The following is a 6,000-nucleotide window of genomic DNA, read 5'->3' as shown; positions in this document are numbered from 1 at the left end:
GTTATTGTAGTGAAATTTTCTAATCATATCATAGTTGTTGTTTTTTAACCATGGCTAAACTTTTGATCAGTAGTAAAACAACTTTGCCTGTCCATAGGAATTTTGTTAATAGATGTGTACGCGTCAGGGTTGTAAAAACAAGTGCTTGTGTGAATATGCATTATAGATATGGGATGTGTTGGATGAGTTGACATTTTGACGGCTGAAACTACCTCAAGAATCTATTCTTCAAAGTTAGGGACCTGCAATTTGTCGTGAGCAGGATATAGCACGCACATCACCCTTACACACACACACACACACACACACACACACACACACTAGCAGGTTCCTGTGTATTTAGAGTTTGTATTGAAACTTCCTTAGTCAGTTAGATAACGCTACATTACATGGTTTAACGCTTGTGCATGGATACGTAGTATTGGCTCCTAAGAATGCGAAATAGCATTAAGCCTCCATTTTATTAAAACGAAAAGAGAGGGCCCCAAGTTTTTCTTACAATTGGATTTATATAGTTTTCATTGTCAAAGTAGATGTTAGATAGCAACCTGTTTCAGATTAAGGAAAAAAAAATCATAAATCAAGTTTACAGCAGTTTATATAGGATTGACTCTCCCTGAGGCAAAGCCTCTAAACGTCAATTCCTTTTCGAAGTGCTTTCGTGACCAAAATTTCATACCTCGGTGGTTTGCCGAGTCTGGAAGTCAAATACACACCTCCATAGAATTCTCATCGCCTGGAAACTTAGGAAAATATATCTGACCTTGCCCAAATGTACAGTTTCAATGGAAACGTCAGAGCAAAGGAGGTTTTTTGTGGAGAAAAAATACCGCGACAACAATGGCCGAGTCGCCCTCGCTTTTGTGTAAAAAGGGATTTGTACTTTCCAACTTTCAAGGCAAAAAACAAGATAAGTCAGTTTGCCTCATTACCGTGGCATTCCGATTCCTGGCAAGTTGTGAGGAGTGGTTTGAATTAAAACTGAAACATGAATCCGAAAGAATGGGCGAATTTGTGGATTGCGTCGAATCGGAGGGATTAAAGTCAAGTGGAAGAGTTATTAGACATCATCATGCGTTTCCAACCACTTTTGCTTGATACATGCTATTGTGTGGGAATTGTGCAACACACAGAAACAGCAAAACATAATATACTACTCAAAAGCCAGCTTTATAAGACTACTAAGCAGGTGTGAATGTGTTGGTTTCGTTTGGCAAGCAGGTGTTGCATGAGTTTAAAAGGACCAGAGGAGGTATTTCTTATGTCGATTTTTATGGTGATTATGGCAGTTATAACAAGAATAAACATATCAACAGAGCGTGTGTTTCCTGAGACCTCATCTGTAAACATGGCTTCTCTTGGAATTCCCAATCATCGTAATACTCTTCTTTGTTAATTTTACTCAATTTCTTTCCTACAGCATAATGTGTGTACATGCATAGAGTCGTGTTATTTTCATTTTATTGCCAGATGATGGTTGAATCGTTTATTGAGTGGAAATTATAGAGATTAAAATTACAGCGACTAAAATATGATAATATTCCTTTCACTTTACCGATGTACATTTCAACACCAAGCCGTCACGTTTTTGCGACTATTTTCACTCAGACTTCGCTTCGCTTGGATTGTGCCGTATGTAAGGGATGTAAAAATTTGTTATTGGGTTCATGGTGGACACCACATGGATATTGCTCATTGAATGCGAGTTACACTCTACCTATTTACACTGGATTGTTACTTGAAATAAACATGTTTTTTAACGTTCCAGAAAAGCACTTGCAAAGTCGAATGACCTTCCTACACATATTTCATTGCATTTTTTAAGTTTTAAGGCACCTTAATTTCAACTGCACTGGCACAAACTTTTGCCGTTTTACTCGTTTGCTTGAACAACACGATGAAAGGGGCTTAACTTCAATGACTTCATTCTTGGTGATAAACTTCAAAATCGATGACATTAAATCATTTTGCTTTATTTATAGCAGGTATAATGACCTATATTTTCTTACCAGAGCTAAATTCCGAGAGATTGTGAACATCCTATAAGCTACTCCATGATTGTTCAAATCTAATGGTTGTGTGTCTTAATGATCTGTTTTTCGTTTTGTTTTGTAAAAAGTCGTAGAGCTATTCGTAGCAGTTATATGAATAACAGAGATACACTTTAATATCACACGGGATATAAGGCTCCTTGTTTCTATCACTTTTCAGAGCAAATTATATATACAGGTAAATGTACGCGGAAAATGTAGATTAAGAATGACTTTACCTTCTTCCACGCAGATACCCGATGTAATTATGCTCGTTGGTTGGTTTTTGTCGAGCCCACCCGGAGGTGAGGGGAGACTAAGGGATCGCCTGCGTCGTCTGTCCGTAACGCTACAAAAACTTAAATAACTCTTCACTCTGGGCTTCAATTCCAATCAAACTTCGAGGGAAGAGGGGTCATACAAAGTTTCACATTATACCGTATATGAAGGTCACCTCAAGGTCAAAGGTCACAGGCAGGGGTCAATGAACTTTAGGGCCCAATGTTAAGTTTTTATGGCACGTTTCTATTATGGGTCATAACTTTTGATCCATAACTCCATTTGTGACTAAACTTGGGTGATAGATGTCCCTTGGGGAGTGGATGGTCACCACAAGGTCAATGGTCACAAGCATGGGTCAACGAACTTTTAGAGTCCAATGTTAAATATTTATGGCGTGTTTCTATTATGGGTCATAACTTTTGATCCATAACTCCATTTGTGACCAAACTTGGATGGTAGATGTCCCTTGGGGAGTGGATGGTCACCACAAGGTCAATGGTCACAAGCATGGGTCAACGAACCTTTAGAGCCCAATGTTAATTTTTTATTGCGTGTTTCTATTATGGGTCATAACTTTTGATCCATAACTCCATTTGTGACTAAACTTGGGTGATAGATGTCCCTTGGGGAGTGGATGGTCACCACAAGGTCAATGGTCACAAGCATGGGTCAACGAACTTTTAGAGTCCAATGTTAAGTATTTATGGCGTGTTTCTATTATGGGTCATAACTTTTGATCCATAACTCCATTTGTGACCAAACTTGGATGGTAGATGTCCCTTGGGGAGTGGATGGTCACCACAAGGTCAATGGTCACAAGCATGGGTCAACGAACTTTTAGAGCCCAATGTTAATTTTTTATTGCGTGTTTCTATTATGGGTCATAACTTTTGATCCATAACTCCATTTGTGACTAAACTTGGATGGTAGATGTCCCTTGGGGATGGATGGTCACCACAAGGTCAATGGTCACAAGCATGGGTCAACAAACTTTCAGAGCCCAATGTTAAGTTTTTATGGCGTGTTTCTATTATGGGTCATAACTTTTGATCCATAGGTCCGTTTGTGACCAAACTTGGATGGTAGATGTTCCTTGAGGAGTGGATGGTCACCACAAGGTCAAAGGTCACAGGCAGGGGTCAATGAATTTTAAGGGCCCAATGTTAAGTTTTTATTGCACGTTTCTTTTTTGCCATAGATCTTTATCCTTTTATTTCTCTTTTTATCTGTTATATCTCTTGTTTATCTGTTATGTCCCATTCACGTACAATTTCTTGTATGCGAATGGGCGAGACACATTATGGCACTTGCCTTGTTTTTGTTTTTGGCGCCAGAGCATAATTAAATCTCCTAACATGTATCAAAATAATATTATATGCGTATTCGTGAAAACTAATATCTCTGAATCTATTTTTTTTTCAGAGGGGAAATTCCTGAACATTGTGGCTGTTAATGGTCATTGTATCTGTGTTCTCTTTCATTACACTTCAGGCAAATCGAACGTTGGGAAGAGCTATCCCGCAGGGATCTCTGGACTGACGATACGCGAAGTCGTGAAGACAAACAGGTTGAATTTGAGGGTAACATTCCAGCGCCAATCGTCCTTCCACCTATATTTCTCCACGGTGCGTTGTCCCTACAGTACCTACCGCCTCTCGATGACAAGTTCGCCATCCTCCTTTATGCTATAATCCGAGTAAAAGCAGACTTCCAAATGACGGAACTGAGACTACAGCACGGCAAGTGGCAGTTCGATAACAGCAAGGCTGGTCGGAGACCGCCGAGAGGTCGGAGAAATCCGGGAATCGCCCGATCGCACGAAGATGTCTCTTTACCACGCATCCCAGAAAATCTCGCCGAGAGTGATCTCAAGAAGGGAGTGTCAGAACAAAACCTTTCCGGCAGACTGGCGATCAAGTCTTTGATGGAATATCGGATCGATCTCGACCAAAGTAGAAATGTTCCCGCCGCCCAGCCCCAAGAGGGCATCCCCCAAGACAACCGGGGAGGGCTTCCATCGAGGCCTGGTGCAACATCACCAAGATATCACCACGCCACATCAAATACTCAACACACGATGCAGCAAAGAACTCATAGGAGGCAAGTACCTCATGACCCTCGTGACATCCCGCAACATGTGCCTCCTGGCTGGAACAGAATAGGTATGGGGGATCCACAGATTCCGCACGTCAGAGTCCCACCACATGAAGGTCATAGGATGATTCCCCACCACTCTCATCCTCCAGTGACCCATGTGACACCACAAATGGTCAGAACCATGCAACCAGAACCACACGAGGGACAAAGGATTGGCGTATCTCATTCGAGTCTTCCAGTGTCTAATGTGAGACCACAAATGGTCAGAACCATGCAACCCGATTCACACGAGGTACAAAGGATTGGCGTAACTCATTCGCGTCTTCCTGTGTCTAATGTGGGACCCCAGATAGTCAGAACCATGCAACCAGAACCACCCGAGGTACAGAGGATTGGCGCAACTCACTCGCATCTCCCAGTGTCCCATGGGAGGTCACAAATGGCAAGTGGTTCGCAACCGGGACCACACACAGGACAAAGGTTTGGCTTCAACCATTTCAATCTTCCCACGTCTCAAGTGAGGTCGCAAGTGGCTAGTAACATGCAATCCCATCGACATGAGGGCCAGAGTCTTGGCCTCCATAATTCTCGTCCTGCGGTCTCTCATGTGAGGCCCGATAGGACTAGTAGTATGCAACCCGAACCACATGCGGGACAAAGGATTGTTTTCGACCATTCGGGTCATCCGGTATCTCAAGTGAGGCCGGATAGGAGTAATAGCATGCAACCCGCACCACATGCAGGACAAAGGATTGTTTTTGACCATTCGGGTCGTCCGTTATCTCAAGTGAAGACCGATAGTACTAGCAGCATGCAACCCGAACCACATGCGGGACAAAGGATTGTTTTCGACCATTCTGGGCGTCCGGTATCTCAAGTGAGACCGGATAGGACTAGAAGCATGCAACCCGAATCACATGCGGATCAAAGGATTGTTTCAGACCATGCGACTCGTCCGGTATCTCAAGGGAGGCCGGCTAGGACTGGTAGCATGCAACCTGAACTACATGCAGGACAAAGGATTGCTTTCGACCATTCGGGACGTCCAGTATCTCAAGGGAGGCCACAAGCGACGAGTAATCTGCCTTCCGGCATCATTAGCGCGGAGGACTGGATGAGACTACGTCAAAGCAATAGAGACAAACGAATGACTGAACCTCCTCCTACAAATAATGCTCCCTCTTCGGGTCCACCTATAATACCGAGGATTACGATTTCCCGTCCGCAGGAAAACACGAACAACCGATCATATGATCGAAATAGGCTGATTCATAACCACGGCGATTTGCTAGTAGATAAGTCAAACCGTCAGCCATCCCAAGGAGACCTTTCCACAGCATCGAATGTAGACTCGGCAACAAGTAAAATGAGTCCTATGCATCAGAACTACGTTATTTCTAGTGAAGACAATACACAAATACCCAGAGACTCGGCTTACCAAAGTCCACTTGGCCCGGAGTCGCAGCCTTTCATGAGAACGGAAAGAGGTGGTCATGAAGAGCAATTTATAACGGAGTGTCATGAAGAGTCAAACATTTCACCAAGACTGGTTTCTAATTCGCATGCAAATCCTTTGTCTCGTTTGACTTCC

The sequence above is a fragment of the Diadema antillarum genome, unplaced genomic scaffold, assembly GCF_040938485.1.
Source record: "Diadema antillarum isolate AM-2024a unplaced genomic scaffold, OU_Dant_1.0 seq00000398_RagTag, whole genome shotgun sequence".
NCBI classification, from domain to species: Eukaryota; Metazoa; Echinodermata; class Echinoidea; order Diadematoida; family Diadematidae; genus Diadema; species Diadema antillarum.
The sequence above is the reverse complement of the archived record's forward strand: the minus strand, read 5'-3'. Positions refer to the sequence as shown.